General features: G+C 40.5%; 1 protein-coding gene across 3 annotated transcripts in view; it reads left to right on the plus strand.

Moving 5' to 3' along the window:
* The first annotated feature begins 13,367 nt into the window (after nucleotides 1-13,367).
* SLC11A2 (solute carrier family 11 member 2) overlaps nucleotides 13,368-18,148 on the plus strand; it is a 46,940-nt gene continuing 42,159 nt past the window's right edge. For 2 of the 3 annotated variants that reach the window (XR_004955589.1, XM_016142602.2), the window contains exon 1: nucleotides 13,368-13,391. The gene's annotated coding sequence lies outside the window, so the exon portion shown is untranslated. Of the gene's footprint in view, nucleotides 13,392-14,513; nucleotides 14,680-18,148 lie in introns of those variants that run through there. The other variant, XM_016142601.2, reaches the window with a different exon arrangement.

Genomic DNA, 18,148 nt, shown 5'->3' on the forward strand with positions numbered 1-18,148 from the left:
TTGGCCGGTTCCCTGAACTAGAGCAAGCATCTTGTCTTAGTCACTGCTGTACCCAACCCCCAAAACTAGGTGCCATGCTTGGCACATAGTAGGTGCCAGTAAACACTTTGAATAAATTAATAACTGAAACTGGGAAGGGTTCCCAGAAGTGGCATTTAGCTGCCTCCAAGAGTTAACAGTTTTCTTGAGTACATATGAATATTTACGCTCCGTGGAGGTAGTAGAGAGAGCATCCCATATGGAACCAGGAGATCAAGGTTCAAATCTTAGCACTGCCATTTCCTTTCATGTATATGTGACCTTGGACATGTCACTTTAGCTCTCGAGCTTATTTCCTTTATAATAGTACCATTTTATAAGAGTTCTGTGAAGATGCAAGAAGAAAATGGTTGTGAAAGCTCCCACATCTGTATAACGCTTTATGGGTCTCAGTTTTATATTAGCTTAGGCTGTTTATGATTGTACCACTCATGTAGTCAAAGGAAAAGTTCAGTAAGTGGGTGACTCTGTAAGTGCTAGGAAGATAGGGTGGGATACAAAATTGACTAAAAAATGATCTGTCTTGTCTTCTTAACTACTATGTCTCTCAAGACTGTTCAGCCCTAAAATTGTAGAACACTCTGGGAAAAGAGAAAGGCAAATCAGAATTTTGTGGAAGAGATTGGAAGAAGGAACTGTGCCTAGAAGAATGGAATAGAGGAAAGGCATTTTGTGCAGTAAAACAAGATGACAGGAACACAGGAATTCAGATATTTGTTTATTGTTTAGTGCCCCTCACCCCAGCTTACACTAAGTCTTGTTGGTTCTTCTATTACAGTCATTTTGTTCTCTCTTCTGTGCCACTACCCTAGTCTAGGCTTCAAGCCTCTGATCTAGACTGCTGAAGTACCATCCTTACTGGTTTCCCCATCATCTATTTTGGCCTTTCTCCAGCTAGCTCTCCATACTGTAGCCAGAGAAAACTTTCTAAAATTGCGAATCTTATCTTATTATTCCCCTTTATAAAAGCTTTCAAGTTTCCTCTGACTCCTAGAATAAAGTTCAGACTCCTTAACCAGGCCTGCCTTCCCAGCGTCATCTAGTATCTCATGGCATCTCTTTCCCCTTAGCTTTCTATGCTAAGAAATATTGACCTTTCAGTTCTGCTATAGGCCAAGAAACTTTATGCCCCTGGGCTTTTGCACATATTGCTATATGCTTGGAGTTTCTTCTGTCTCACTTCCCTTCCTCTTAGCTTGTCTTTCAGGTTCCAGCTGAAATGCTAATAATAGCTAATATTTATTGAGCAGGTACTATGTGCCACGATTGTTCTTAGTGCTTTATATGTATCAAGTCATTTAACCTCACTTAACTTCAAGAGGTCGATACTGTTGTTAGCTCTACTTAATAAATGAGGAAAGCGTGGTTAAATAACCTACTCAAGAGTCGAGTCAGTCTGGGCAGACAGTCTGGGGACATGAATTACCACTGCACTGTATGTATGTAAACAGCATTGTTACAGGAAACTCTTCATCCCACAGACTTAGTTTCCCGTTACTCATCTTGTAGCTAACTATACTTACCCTTCAGAGTACCTAAAATGATCATAGTTAGTTACCTGTGGCACTATACATTTAATGACTGTGTTCTCCATTTGATTCTAAGCTCACTATATTTCTAGTCCCTAGCTCACTCCCTGGCACAAGAGGTACTCATTAAGTATTTATTAAATGAATAAAATACCTTATTTACCTGAATATAAGGTGATATTTTTTCTCTCAAAATAATTCCTCAGGAAGTTGCTTTATATTTTATATTCTCTTATTCACTGCTAAGTAACTAAATAAATGGTTCATTTATTCACTAATTCCATAATTATTGAGCATCTCCCCCTGACACAGCATTGTTCTTGTCACTTGGGATAAATCAGAGGTTACACAGATAAAAATTCCAGCCCTACCTAGTATAGTTTACATTACAAAATTGTTATGAGATTGTTTGGAATCCTACAGTGAGGCAGAACCCTTGTGGGGCAGGGGTTAGGGGGGCCTTATGTGAAGATTAGATTTGTTTAGGGGCCCCAGGTGTGAAGATTAGAGATTTGGATTTGATTTGAAAGATACTAGGGAGTCTGCATTTTGCCCAAGGGAATGACAACATGAAGGTGATGTTTTGTAAAAATCAGTCTGGAGTTAGAATGCATTGGGGTGGGAAGAGACTGGAGGTTAAGGATATATCTATAAGGTTTTTTTTTTTAAGGATCTGGACAAGAGATAGCGAAGAACCACCAGACTGCCCCAAAATGAAGACCATCTTTAAGTGGTCCCAGATTTGTGGTGCAATAAATGGGAACCAGATTTGAGTTCCCCAAACCCATACGTCATTTAGCTTGTCATCAACATTTGTTGTTTATTTGGCAAACATTTGAGGGCCTACTCTGTAGCCATTCTGCTAGGTTCCAGGAAAATAAAGGCAAATCGAGGCAGGCCTTTCCCTCAAAAAGCTCAGAGTAGAGAAGATTGACATTCAAAAATAATCATGTGATAGGTGCTGTAACAAATATTTCCAAGGCACAGTGAGAGTTGGAGAAATAGTAAATTGATAAATTCTGATGGTGGCAGTGGTGGTACATCCAGATGAAGCGAAGTCAGGTTTGAACTAGATCATAGAGGATAAATTGGAGATTGGCAGATGAGTACTGTGAGGAAGGGCTTTCTGGGAGGAGGGAACAGTGTGTACAAAGATTAGAAAGGCTAAAAACTTAAGGGAAAGATAAATCTCTTACCAGTAGACATAATCATTGCAATGATTTGCCACCTTCATTGTTTCATGTGGCATTTTTCTGTTTTGTTTCCCTCAAATTTGTTATCAGAATTCATCCAAGTGATGATGTAGATCAAGTTCATTAGTTATAGCTGCTGTGTGGTGTTCCATCACATGAATACACTCTAATTTGTTTATTTGCTACTGATAGACATATATGTTACTTTCAATGTTTCATTATTACATACAGTACATTTCAGGGAACACTCTCAAAGGTATCTCCTTGTTCTTATGTATAAAAGTTTCTTTTAAGAAACAAGCAGTGTTTTCAGATTTTTTTCTTAACCATAACTCATACTAAGAAATATATTTTATATCCAAACCTAGTTTATACATTTCCTATTATAAAATGCTAGACATGACACACTCAATAGATTTCATAACCCACTAATGGATTGAAAAACACTGCTCTAAGGCAGTAAACTTCCTGGATCAAACGATATTTGCATTTTCAACTTGAGTGAATATCATCATGTTGCTCTCCGAGCAGTTGTGTCAGTGTTATAGGGTATGAGAATCTTTGTTTCTCTACAACCTCACTGTGGACGAAAAGGGGCCTGTAATAAATCTAACTGAAAGTAACTTCTTAGGGTGATCTGACTGTAAATTTCTAAGGAGCAGGTCATGGTGGGTAGTCAAGCTCTAGGCTGTAACTTTCTCAGTAACAGGTTTTTAAGCAAGCTCTGTCCATTGTTCTTGTGCATGGAGGTTAGCACACCTTTGAAATGCCAGAAGTAGTCTTCTTTTCTAGACTCCTCCAAGGCATAAACCCCCTCAAGGGAGCAGGTAATCTTGTTAACTATGTACCTTGCTTTTTCTCACCTTCAGTAATCTTCCTTAAATTCTCTCCTTAATTCCAAATGCATACAAGAAACTTCACACAATGGTGGTCAGTTTGGCTCAAATAAACAGATTTGGAAGTCTCATATTGACATCACCAACAATAAAAATGGTCAGACTTTTAAATTATTGTTAATCCAATAGATATAAAATGAATCTCTGTTAATTTACTTTGTATGTTTCTGATTACTAGGGAGAGTCGATTTTTATATATATTATTGGTTATTTGAATTTCTTCTGGTAATTCATACCTTTTATCCATTTTTCGTTGGATTGTTTATATTCTTTATTAGTGTCATTGGTTTGTAGGGGTCCTTTACAGATGCTAGATACCACTCTTTTTCTGATATATAAGTTTGTTGCAGCTATCTACTGTTTCCCTGAATGTCACTTGCATTTTAACCTTGTTCAAGATGTCTTTTAATTAAGGATTTTTAACATTTGTTATAGTTAATTTTATCAAACTTGTTCATTAAGACTTCTGTTTTTTCATAATTTGCTTTAAGAAATTCCATCTTAAGGAGTGATATCAGAAACATGGCAGAGTGAGAGACATCCCCAGTTCACTTCCCTTGAACCAACAATAAGCTGAACATGTAAAACTCAACAAAAAACACCCAAACTGCATTCTAGCGCTTCTGAGCATGGGATCTGCGCATAAGAGCTACCATAGGGATCTGAGAGGCTTAGATGCCACCTACTGGAAACCAAAAGAAAAACTCTTGGCAACAGGCTAAAGAGAGACCTTTATATAATGAATCTTTCTTTCTGGGAAAAAAGCAGAAAACACTTCCATTAATGCCCAGGCGGAGAAATAGTCCATTAAACACCATGAACAACCAAAGTGACAAGGCAGCTCAGAAAGAAAGAGAAAAATCTTCAGAAAATAAGCTTACAGACATAGAAATATGCAACTTAAACGACAGAATTCAAGATGGCACTTCTGAAAAAAAAAACAACTCAGTTCTAAAATGAGTCATATCAACAATTTCAGGAATTGAAAAAAACAACTCAATGAGCAGAGCAAGGAGATTGAAACCCTCAAAAAGAACCAAATAGAACTTCTGGAGATGAAGAACATACTGCAAGAGTTGAAAAATGAAATAGCAAGCTTGGGAAAGAGAGTTGACCAAATGGAGGAAAGGATCATTGATATCGAAGACAAATCTAGAACTAAATCAGAAGGAAGAAGAGAGAAACCGAAGAATGAAAAATAATGAAAGAGAAATACAAGAACTAGCTGATACCGTCAGAAGAGGAAACAAGAATAATGGGCATTCTCGAAGGAGAGGAAAAGGAGTCGGGATTAGAAAGCATTTTCAGACAAATAGTTGATGAGAATTTCCCAAAACTAAGGAATGAGCTGGAGCTTGGAATTCAAGAAGTCAACAGAACACCTGATTATTTCAACCCAAAAAGGCCTTCTCCAAGACACATTGTATTAAAATTATCAAAAATCAACAAGAAAGAAAGAATTCTCAGGGCAGCCAGGGAAAAGAAGACGGTAACCTATAAAGGATTTCTCAGCACAAACCTTACAAGCCAGAAAGGAGTGGAATCAAATATTCAAACTATTAAACAAAAGGAACTACCAGCCAAGAATAATGCATCCAGCAAAGTGCTCTTTTAGATATGAAGGAAAAATAAAGACCTTTCCAGACATACATTTTCACAAGTGTAAATTTATCGAACTAAACCTGTTTCTACTTCCATAAGTTGTAACATAGCATAGCTGATTTCTCTTCATGTGTATTTAATTAGTGTTTTCTCAGCTTCTTCAAAAATATTCTCACTGTTTCATGCAGCCTATTCAGAGAGGCTAATTCTCCAGTCATTTACATTGACTCCTTAAATAAACAGGAGCAAATGAACAAACCTGTCAACTTATTAAGAGCCAAGGAAACCCACTCAAAATAATTTGCCTTCACTAATTTAAATTGACTTTTGAAGTTGTTCCCAGTGGGTTCAACACTTTAAGTAGTTGTTCTTACTTTAAGGCTAATGGTCTTAAATAGGTTTATTTTTTCTGGATACTTCAGCTGCTGTAATCAGTCAAGGCTCAATTTCTTGCATGGCTAGCAAATGAGCCACTTGGACATGTGCTTTGGTTGCAGCCTCATTTCCTTCAATTTTTTTTCTTTTTTTGTAAAGAAATTTTACTATGATGAGATATAGCTTTTAATTTTTGTAATTCTTCTGAAGTTTTTTTGTGATTTGGGAATATTGTGATGAATTCTTGGTCTGGTAATGTCGACATGTATTATAGCACAGATACAGGTTCGCTGCATAATTAACATAATGCTTTGCCATCTAATTTGATAACAAAATAATCCACACTTCATTGTACCTTAAAAATGGAATATTCTAAGTCCACTTTTTTTTTGATTGACAGGTATATCCTGATAATAAAATAATAAAATGTAAAAGAATTCCATCTTAATATTATAAAGATATTCTATAATATTTCTTCATATAATTTCAAAGATTTGGTTTGGTTTGGTTTTATAATTTTTGGTCTTTAATTCACCTGGAGTTTATTTTTGCCTCTTCCTTTTCTTTCTTCTGAATTTCTAGCTTCACCATTTGACTCTTCACTTCATTTCTCCCTTTGGTGATTATGGTTGGCATTCTAGTCATCATACCTCCCCACTCTGGGTCTTTTTCTTAGAAATAACAGAATGGGAATATAAGTAAGGCTCAGGCTTAGAAAAGTAGCTCCTTATGGCCTGTAATGAAGAAAAAAGTGGCAAAGATGAGGTAAAGGGGGTCATTAGGAGGAATCTTTGCAAAAAGATGACATGCAGGGGTGGTTTTCATCCTTCACACTGGAAACCTGAGGATCCTGGAAAATAGTTATCTTTGGAGGGAGAAAAGAGTGTGTCAGAGGGCTAGCCCCAAAAGGATGGAGGTATAGACTTTTGACGGGACCCTTATGCCCTACTTTTCTTATTTATCTCTGTCCTACCTGCAAGCCCTGTCAGCTTTTTCTGTCTTTCACTAGAAGACTGTAAAACAGGCATATAGAGTCATACAGAAGTTGTTGTTGAATCTAAGATTAGAACCCAGGTCTCCTGACCATCCAGCTGGAAGAGTTTAAGTGAGTCCAGCTGAAACCAGTTTGCGAGAGAAGACCTATAAGAGAAGAAGTTAGCGTTTTCAGAGGAACAGTATACCAAATTACAAGCAATAGCCTTTGATTTCTAATGTAATCATCGTAGTCACAGTCATCATCAAAAAGCTTTTATCAGGGTCTGTCTGCAATGGGCAATTAAGGTAGACCAAACTAAGCTGAGATTGTATTATTCATGAACATGATCTAAGAAATTACACTCTAGGAAAATGAACATAAACAGATAAGCAAAGCACATATCCAGATAACAATTTTAAAAAGACCAGTTTAATTATCGTGGACAATAAAGATTTAACATCAAACACGTTCGAAGTCAGTGCAATTCAGAGATAGGTGCATCCCTAAGTGCAGAGCAGTGCTTAACAGGGATTGGTTAGAGGAGTTCCAAGTTCAGGGAAATGCACCTATCAATTAGCGAGGGTGAGTCTCTTGCCTTCTGAGTTCTCCCACTCCTCTCCACCCTCCATACACGTGCCCCACCCAAGTTTTTCCTCTTCCAGGCAACATAACCCTTGGAAAAGCTTGAGATCAGAGGAGTTTTTACTTTATGTCAGTCTTTGGCTCTGCGTAAGGAGACCTTTACCCAGCATCAGCAGGAACACCCTCAGGAGCCACTTTGTGCTGCCTGGCACGTACACAGCAATTAGAGCAAAAGGACAGAGGTAAGGAAACTCCTGGAGAGAAATTTTCCCCACCCAGCTTTGGCAGGGTCACCCAGGATCTCTACCATCAGTCTCAGTATTCACTGTAGTGCATGGCTCATGATTCAGCTGGCACCATTTTACTGAGGTTCTAGGCACATTTGCACATTCAGCAAGATTCATAAATGCCTTACCTAGCTGAATCAATATTAGAAAGCTGTTTCAAGGATTGTGCAGTTTAGTAAGTATCACCGACATAAAATAGCTATCATAATATCATTGTCATATTTTAATAGAGAAAAATAAAGAATACACATACACATGCAGATATATATGTTACAAAATGTATATGTATTACTACACAGGGGAAGTAACTGGTCCTATCTCAGAGTATTTGCACTTGCTTTTTCCTCTGCCTAGAAGTTCTTCCACAGATACTGTTCATGTGACTTGTACTCACCTTCATCAGATTTATGCTTCAGAGTCGAGAGAGATCTTCCCTCACCATCCCTTCTGAAATAGTCTTTTCTCTCTCATCTGGTTCTTGCTGCTCCTTACTTCGCTTTTTAAATTTTTTATTTTTAATAGACTTGATCACTTCCTGACATACTTATTGGCCTGTTTATGATGTGTTTCCCTCACAGGATGTAAATTCTCCGGGGGCGGGAACTTTGTGCGCCTTTGACTATTGCGATATTCCAGCGCCCATGACAGTGCCTGGCACATAGCAGACCCTCAGTGCTGTATTTATTAAATAAATGAAGTGAAATGGAACAAACATGTGGTCGTGTGTTCTTACTCTGATGTATGGTGAAGCTAGATAGAAGAGACCAAGATGTCTTTCTTAACTGATCCTGTTCAGCTTTAGAAACCTGGTTATTCTGAATCTATGACCCCAACCCTTGAAAAGACTCCCCAGCAGCCTCTTTCAGTCCAGGTGACTCAGATAGGGCCGACCGCACCCCCTAATTTCGGGTCAGTTGTGTCCCAGGCACCCATGGCCAGTGTTTTGGGTTTGGGACCCAAGTTAGGTATCATCAGATAGAGCCATCCATGAGACTTTTGCTGGAACTGTAGGGAGATACTGTATCTGCTAGCTGCAAGGATCATGTCATGCCAGAGCAGATGATGTCCATTGTTCCTCCACGCAGGGAGAACCTGTCTGAGAATAAAACCACACTGGAACTAAAGCAGAGCCCAGGATGAGAGAGAGTGAGAGACCGTGGCTTAGTGATATTGTCTGAGTCCCCACATCCAGCCCTGCCCAAAGCTAGCTGTCTTATTGGGTGCTCCAGTATGTGAGTATTCAATTCCCTTTGTGCACAACCAGTCTGAATTGGATATCTATCACTGTCAATCAGAAAACAAAACAACAAAAATCTCGCCAAATGCACTTTTTGGTGTATAATTTGTACTACATCAATTTTCACTTAACAGTGACAAATACAGGTTTTTACCTAAAACTTTTCAATGATGATCTCATTTAGCTAATGAGGAAGTAATATCCAGAGTGGATCACCAAAAGTAGACAATAAGTGTTAAGGAAGTAGAGTGAGCACAGAACACTTTTTCAAAAACACGGATTTCGGGTTATGAAAAGAAATAAGAAGGGAAACCAACTCTGAGATGGAGGCAGTAGGTTCACTGGGAAGTGATCTTGGGATCAACACTAAGGGAAGAGAAAAAAGCAAGTTTGTGTTGGAGAAGTCAAGCTGTGATGCAGGACAAAGGTTCAGCCAACCTTCAGAGCTGTCCCTGGTTGGGTGAGAAGGATGAATCCTTACAATTCCACAAAAATCAATCATTCAGTGTGGACTGCTTGAGAAAGGGGCAGGACATGACAGCTGAGGGCCATCTGCCAGCAGCATTCCCACCCCAAACAGCTGGGGTAATCAGTCCTTCATTATCAAAAAGTATCCTGCTTGTGCATTGCAGCTCTCATCACAGGAACAGCTTATAAGGCTAGTAGAATCAAGGGTGGAGTATTTTTAAGATAGATAAGACTCAAATTTGGAAATAGATACATAAATATCAACAGACATATCCTAATTATTATTCTGTATTGTCCAACAGTCATAACATTAAACAATGGGATAATACATTAATGGAACACCTCCTATACATCTGGCCTTTGTTAGCACCAAGTGTAGAAAGATAAGTTAATCTCCCCTATTGAGAAGCTCACAATTTAGTGGGAGAAGAAAGCAGAAAAACAATAACCTTGTAAGGAGCTGTGCTTATTTGTATATCTGTATCACCCAGCTTGAGCCTGGTACATAGTAGGTTTTCAACAAATATCTGCAGAATGAGTTAGTGCTAGAGTAGAGTATGAAGTTCTTGGGTGGCAGACAGAAGCAGGGCTAATGCTGCCTGGAGCAGTCAGGGAATGCATTACAGAGGAGTCTTCCAGGTAAGGAAGAGGAAGGGTAGTAGGAGTTAATTCCAGGCAGTTGTTTCAAGGAAAACAAAAATATGAAAAAGAATATTTGGAGAGAGTGTGGAAGGTAAGCACAGAAGAAGTCTCCTATTTAAATAAAGTACACACATGATACATGTTAACATCTATATAGAAATAAGTTGGTTATTGTGATAATGTGGAATATTCAGTGAATTTGCATTAATAAGATTTTATGAAGAGAATTTTTGAGTGAGATTTGAATGGAAGGGAATTGTTTTAGGTATACAAGATGGAGGTAGTAGGATATGGTAGTTGAGTGCTAGCTCTTGGATCTAACAGATCTGTGTTCAAAGTATAGGGGTTTAGACCCAAGATGTGCCTTAGTGGTATGTGGATTCTTTTGAGCTAAAGGCAACTGAGAACCTATAGGCTCAAGAGAAACTTCTGCTCCCCTACCCTCCCCGCTTAATTGTCTACATAAGACAATTAACTCTTAATTGTCATGATAAGAGTTAAAACCAGAAATAACTTTTTACCTATCTATATGGCAGGGCAAACTAATGATTATACTGAACATGTGCTCTCCCTGCAATTCCCTTCTGAAGCCTCAAGGTGCATTACCTCATCCCTAGCTCAGAATGTCTTATATGCTTCAATTTCCCTTTCAGTCTCTGAAGCTCTCGTACATGTAGAGTCTCTCACTTTCTCATGTCTGCAGGGCTCCTATATGTATGTCTTAAGTTTGGTTATTTTCTCTTGCTAATCTGTCTCATGGCTATTTGATTATTAGACCATCCCAAAGAACCTTGATGGCAGATGCAAGATTGTTCCTTCCCTACAAAAGCCTGGCTCTACCACTAACTAGCAGTATGTCCTCTGTCCTTAGGTAAGTTACTCAACCTCCCTAAGACTCAGGTTCCTAATTTGCAAAATGAAGATTATAGTTCCTGCTTTACAAATTTATTGTGAGGATTAATTCATGTTTGTGACACGTTAAATACAGTTGGGGAGGGAAAATTATTCTCTACTCTTCAAAGTTTTTCTGGCTGGACTAATAATCAAATTAACATGACATAGATTAACAGGAGAATAATAAATGAAAGTTTAACACGTATACCTCCTGTATACATGGGAGAGACTCATGAACACTGAGTAACAACCCCAAAATGGGGGAAGCTGGCATTTTAGATATCACCTTCAGTTAAAGACAAAAGATGTGGGGAGTGGAGAGTCAGTAATGGTTGATTACCAGGGAAAGAATAGCAAATAAAGGTAAGCTTGTTGTGCAGATTTAAGTTCTAGCCTTCTCTACCTCCTTAACATTTATCTAGTCTTTTTTTTTTTTTTTTTTTTGGTTGGCTGTTTGTCATTTATTTTCTGCTTGGTGCAAGGCACACAGTTACAGCCGTCAGGAAGGCTTGAATATGGCTAGACAGTGAAGAGAGACTCTGTTTTGCTGTTTTGCTGTTTTGATATTAAAGAACCCAACTGCTTCTGCTTGTTGTAGCCTGCCTACTCCATGGGGGTAAGGTGGGGGGAAAGGGGCTCAAAAATCCCTAGCTCCTCTGGAAGTCTGGTGGCTGGTGGTAGCCACTCAGGATGGTGCCTGGCGTTGGTTTTGCTGGGCTGGCCACCAGGCTGCTTCCTTGTGGCTTCCCGTGCTAGGTCACAGGTGATCATGCTTCTGGGGCATGGGGAGATTGTGAGTGCTAGGGATACTCCAACACTGTGGCAATGAATGGGAGAGTAGACTTCCCTAAAAAGCAGCTTGCCTACCAGTGACTCGAGTCAGCCTTGGGGAGACCAGGGGGATGGGGGATGGCTTCCCCAGGGTACTCGGCACTTCCGCAAGAGCTATTACTGCATGTGGAACCCAGGTGGGTGGCCATGAGCGAGCAGCTTGAGGGGACGGCTGCCATGCTCTTGCTTGTGGGTTGGTGGAAGCCATCTGGGGCCTCACCTGGGTGGCAATCCCTTGTGGGCCTTGGCGCGTGATCATGAGTGGCAGGGACATGAGGTGCTAGGCTGTAGGGGAGACCGAGAGTGTCATTGGCCAGTTACAATTATAAACGTCCTTTTACAAAGGGTAACTTCTACTAGGTTTTCGGAGCTTCCCAGTCTGCTGTTTTTAAAAATTAACCAGCTTAGAATTTCAACCTTATGAAAACAAATTGTTTTTCTGTCAAATAAACAGATAAAATAACATAATCTGAAATATGAATGAATCCTTTAATTAGAAGCAATAACTCAGCACCCACACCAACATGCCACTGTATCACTTATACTTTAAAGCAAAAAATAGCATATTTTGTTGGTGATTATTTACACACAGGAGCATATAGATAAAGTTTATTTTACTTTTCAGGCAATTGTGAAGATCTCTAGTTCTTTCTATTGACTCTGTGGCTGTTTAGGAACTCGAGCCACTTGCTGGAAGCTTATCTTGACTAACATGAATTAATTTTTGCTTTGCTTTTCCACACTTATTTGCATATATTTTTCTGGTACTAAGCAGATTTTCTTTAAAGCTAAGAGAAAGCTTTCGGAAGGAAGCAACTCATTCCTTCCAGTGTCCCACCCCATTCTCCTCCCCGGCCTCAATGCCTCTCCTTCCTGCTTTGCCTCCAGCTAGCCTACTAAACTGTTTGCCTGAGGCAAATTTTCCTCATTCTTTCAGTTCCTTTCCTCCTAGACTGAGAAATTCTGGGCTTGCTCAGGCTTTGTTTTTTTCAGTCTTAGGTTTTCTGTTTTTTTTTTTTAAACAGCAGAAAAGCTTTATTAGAAAGGAAATTACACTTCCAGATGTGGAAGTGGGCCTTAGCAAGAGAAGCGTGGTTTAAAAGGCCAGTCTCAGGTTTTCGTTTGTGTGTTTTTTCCTTTCCATCAGGCTCCATGTCCTGGGTTTGCGTGGCTTTGTTTTCCATTTGTGGGTCACTGATTGACCAGGCTAACGCCAGCGGGTCCTTAAGATCCCAAGGGATAGGCAGGGAAGCATTTTCATCCGCACTCTGAGACTCCTCATAATTGCATCAGTGCTCACGTACCTAGGTGGAAAATATTTGTGGACTGTCAGCCTTGGGGTTAATTGGTTAATTAGGGGAGCAGAGTCCTAATGCAAATGCAGCCCTGGTACAAGTGCCCCAACCAGCTTCACTCTAAGAGGAGTGGTGTTCTGAAGGAAAGCTATTCCTTTTACTCCACCCCTTTCTTACACGTACTCACAGGCCCTCCTCTTGGTCCCGCCAAAGGGAAGAGATGGAAATTAGATTACAAGTTTTCAAACTCAATTAATTGTTCATTAATATCCAAGAGTGGCATGTATATGATGCTTCCCTTTTCATGACAGGTCAAAGATGACATTTGATTATGCTTTGGAAGGTGCGGTTTTCTTCTTCAAATTCCTTGCTGCTGTATCTTTATCAGTGTTCTGCTGCCCAGAGCGACCGAGAGTGCCCTTATTTAACCAAGGGAGGCGCACTTGTCTGCATATATAGAGGCAGGAGCCAGCACTGGAAGTCAGACCCGTTCTGCACAATGAAGAAGCAGCTTAAGACGGAGGCAGCACCCCACTGTGAGCTGAGTAAGTAACTAGCAAGTATATTATAGCTCAGGAAAGTTGTCCAGCTGAGCAGACTTGGAAGGGCTCCAGGCATTTTATTTTCTAATTGCAGCTGAGGTTCCTAGGTGAAGGGTTCTAGTCTGGAGGGACTTTCTGAAACTCCCCAGATGTGTTAGAGAGAGATTCTCAGAACTAATTTGTGCATTTTCTTTTCTCTCCAGGAGAAATTCTGTTTGCAAATCAGCCTGTACAAGATAACTGACGATGCTTGGCCCAGTTTTTTTGGTCCCTGAGTTTGTTTTTACTTCAGTTTTTATTTGAATTTTTCTTTTTGCAATTCACTCTCTCTCTCCTCTTGGACTCTTTTACCAACTAGTAAAATTTTCTCCTAGTAGTTTTTACATGAAAAAATTGCAGGGATTTATGCTTTTCCTCTCTAGGCCTATGACTTGGTTAGATAAACTTAGTTATCTTTAAGAGGGGTGGGGGGCGGCGAGGACATCTAAGAATGTTTCTAGTAGCTCTAAACGACATTATAGAATATTAGGGTGATTTGTCAAACCATTTGTTTTCTCCTCTCTAAAGCACCCCTAGTCTGGCCATCATCTTCACAAAAAGAGACTGGGGTGTGAGTTTGAGGCGGAAGATGGAGTGGGATTACTTTTGAGCAGGTGGAGATAAAGCTTGGGGGAAGAAGCGAGGCTCCTGGGTAGGAAAAAGGAAAAAATAATTCCAAGGCCTGGGAGTAGACAACCAGATGCGGTCGAACTGGCTGTACTAGCTGATGTTTCGCGGTTCCTCCTAGGTGTGGGTGCTTTTAGTAGGACACACATACTATGATGTGGCTCTGGCGGGCGAGAGAAAGTGGTCCTGCCAGGTTGCTATACTTCATAGGGTGTAGCTGTACCTCGCAGAGCCACGTCTCCAGAAGAAAAGGTCTTGACTGCCAGTAGCTAATGTTGAGGCCCCGGCGAACCATGGCAGAAAACTTACCTAGATGTCTACGGGTAGGAGCTTCCAAACCCACACTCTGGGTTCGGCTAGCGCAAGCACCTGCTCTGTAGGATGCGCCTCCGGAGTGGCCCCGCCCCGAGCCTGACCTCGAGGTGGGCGGAACCTTAGGACTTCTAGTCGGGTTGCCACGCGCGCGGGCCTCTGCCGGGAATACGGAGAACCCAGCCAATTGGAATGTGCGGCTGTGGTCCTGTCAGCCAATGGCGGGGCGTGTAGGAGTTGGGCGGCTTGGCGCCGGTTCCAGGGCTATGGAGCCTCCTTCGCTGGGGCATCTTGTCAGGTGGCAGTGGAACTGGTAAGGCGAAAGGTTGGCAAGGTCAGGGGTCACAGGGACGCTCAGTTTTCCGCAGGCTTGCGGGGAGGGCGCAGGGCAGTTCCAGGGCCGGCTTGGGAGGCGGTGCCGGGATCCGTATGCGGCACACGGGGCACCGTGCGGGGCCGCGAGGGCAGTGCGGGTAGGGAGGGCCTGAGGCGCGGGATCCAGATGGAGCCGTATTATTTGAAGGAACAAGAGGGCGCCGGGAGCGGGGTGGCGGGGAGCGAACACCAAAGTTCGCGAGGCCTCGCCCCTTCTCTGCCGGGCCTAGGAGAAATGGCCGAACCCCTGGCTGGACCTGCTATCGCGCAGGCACCCGTGATCCTGGGTGCGCTGACGCTGACCTGCTTCACGCCGCGGAAGAGGCAGACGGGCACAGGGCAAGGTCCTTGCGGCCAACTTGTGCTCTGCGGAGCCCCGTCAGCTCCCTGGGCTTCCCACTTAAACAAAAAGTTCATTTTTGTGCAGCCAACAAACATGTAACCCCTTCGAGTGAAGGGCCTGTGCAGGCCGCTGCGTACTTGTGTGTTGATTGGTTTTAGGCCTGTTTGTGCAGCTTGCTGGTTCCAGGCAATTTTGGAGGGGCCATTATTGCATATTTTAAGTGGGGCGGATGCTCTCTAAATGTTCCGGTTTCATATGTACCTACTTTAAAAGCTGTCACTTTTGTTATTCCGCCTTTGGATTATTTTTCACTTCTGGTTTTCCCGACTCTCCTACCTCATATATTACACTGTTTCCAAGGGCATTGTTAGAGGAGAAGTTGAACCTGGGTTTGAGTTTCCTGTATGTAAAAAGAAGAGTTCTCATATTGTTTACTGCTTTCAAAGTAGTGTTATGAAGTTAAAGAAATGTGACATCTCTTTAAAGTGGAAAGCAAAAGCAAAATTTACATGGTAGAAGAGGCAAAGGGAGATAGGCTTCCAGAAATTTTTGCTGGTCATAATTTTAGCGAGTATCAGTGAAACCATGGGACACTATGTTTACCTTGACTCCTGTGGAATCGGAAGCCTGACCGGTTTGGTTGTGTACATTTTTGAGCAAGTCGTTTAGCCTCTTTGTTCTTTTGTCTACTCATACTTAAAATGAGGATTGATAATATCAATTTTATAGAGTTATTGGTGGGTATTAAATGAATTAATGTACACAGAGTGCTTAGAATTATTCTTCATATGTGAGAGTTTCTGTACCTAAATGTTCCTTTTTTCCTATTAAAGATTCCAGATTAAACAATTCTGCCCAGAATCCTGTGAGCCTATTGCCAGTGAACCCTCAGGTTCATTGTTTTGCATCCATGCATCCATGTTTTTAAGTTGATCTGAGTGTATAGTATAAATTATGCATGGCTAGAGGCTTTCCGCTGGGTTTTATGTATCATAAGGTTGGAAACTATTAGTATACTAGGTCTGTCTGATAGCTGTGTTGGGTAAATGAAACCTGAGAACTACTTTGGCTGTTTACTTTTTCATTGGATGATATTGGCATTTACAGTCTTTGTGCCTGGGTATAGCTTATTTTGGATCCATTACCAAAAAGGCCGTGATTGCAGCATACTTGATTTCTCATGTTTCCGGAATGGCCAAGTTGGGAACGGGAAGGGAAATTTCTGGGTAGCCTGGCAGCATTTCTTGTTAATGAATAGGGAAGCTTGGTGTGAATCTAATCTTACTCTATTATTAGGAAATCAGCGGTGTTCCTTGGATTACTCTGCAGAGCTACTAAACAGCTATGTTTTAGTTTTGACTCAGTGAAGTGAAGGTTAGAGTTTAGAGATGCTTTTCACAAAGTAGTAGCTTTTCTGTTTAATTTCTAGTGCTAAGAGCTTTGGTGGGTGCTGTGGAATCAAAGATATCTTTATTCTTTGCCTCCTCGTCATGTACATAGATACAAATGTCTGCTGACAGATTTATGCCCTTTCTCTGGGCTTAAAAGTCCCTATTAAGTTCTCTTGGTGCTACCTGGAAGACTCTAATGGAAGACTGTCTTGTCTTACAGTTCTTTTTCAAGGAAGCTGCTATTTATACATGTAGCCTTATTGGGAATTAATCACAAAATGAGAAACTTTGAATTTACAAAAAAGAATATTGCTTACTCAAGCAGTTTGCTGGCCAATTTGGCTGAACTACAGATGGTATAAGTTTGGTTATTTAGCTTTGGAATAAGACAACATAGCACTTCCTGTAGAGTTGAAAGTTGGGCGTTGGCTTGGTGAGAATGGAGAACAGTGTCTTCGTGAAACCTCCCTATTTGTACTTGAATGAAGAGGAAAAGGAATGACATCTTTAAAGAGTTGGGTGTTTGAGACAGAAAGGGAAGCCTTTTACTTAACATTGTCATCTTTATTATCTGAGTCTATGGGGTTTAAATAAAATAGTTTGGAAAAGAAGGCAGGCAGCATTCGAATGTGCAGAATATAAGGAGTTAGAAGAACTATATCCTGTCTCACTCATCCAGATGCCATTCTTTTGATAATTTAACACACACATATTGAACAATTAACATTTATTGACCCCTAGAGGCACAAAGAAGAGCCCTCCAGGTAGTAACAGCAATATCATAGATGAAACAAAACAATATGTATTATAAGATTTATTTTAATAAAATAAGAATAGTACATAAAAGAGTTGGCCAGGATTGATAAAAATATATTTGTTTAATTCCTCTTCTGCTTTTAATTTAAGGTCAGAGTCAATTACATTTTTTAGTGTAAGGACCTAAATTTTCAGTGAAGACTTAAATTGGGAAATTAGGATTCTCAGTCGTCTTTGTGCTTATTGTTAGTAGGTCATATATGGGTTATTTTTGTTTGTTTTGGTTATTTTTGTTTGTTTTGGCCTTATTGCCAATAATCAAGTGTCTATTAAGACTCTTAGGTAATGAAAAGAGAAGGCTACACGTTAAAATCTTAACAGATTCCAAAGAGCAAAGGGGAAGTGTGTATAAGGCTGGAGAATCTTGTGGTATGTGTTGTCTGTCTTTACAAAATTTTTCTTTGCTTTAAGAAAAAAAATGTTGAGGAAAATATGTACTTAAAATTAGGGCTAGTCTACATCAGGAGGGCCAGTATCTTGTCATTGGAATAAGTGAGTTGAATGTAATCTAATGATAATAATTTTTCATATTTGCCAGAGAACAAACTACTTAAGCAAATAGGAGGGCAAAACATTTTTTTTTCTGAGGCCAGAAGTAGGTATAGACTGATTTAATAGACTTTCTTATTTCACTATAAAGAGGTCTTTGAAATTGTTTGCAGAGTTTGTGTTCCAGGATAGATGTGTCAGGCCGGGAAGCCAGGTTGGTCGTCCAAAGGGAAACGCATTGCTATAAACAAACTTCTAGTTTGGAGAAAATCAGAGGAAGCTCACCCTGTGAGAATGAGGAAGAAAGACCAGGCTGTGGTCTCTATAAGGAGAACTTTAGAGACTCTAACATGTGAGCAGTAAAGGAG

Source organism: Rousettus aegyptiacus, unplaced genomic scaffold, assembly GCF_014176215.1.
Source record: "Rousettus aegyptiacus isolate mRouAeg1 unplaced genomic scaffold, mRouAeg1.p scaffold_m13_p_2, whole genome shotgun sequence".
NCBI classification, from domain to species: domain Eukaryota; kingdom Metazoa; phylum Chordata; class Mammalia; order Chiroptera; family Pteropodidae; genus Rousettus; species Rousettus aegyptiacus.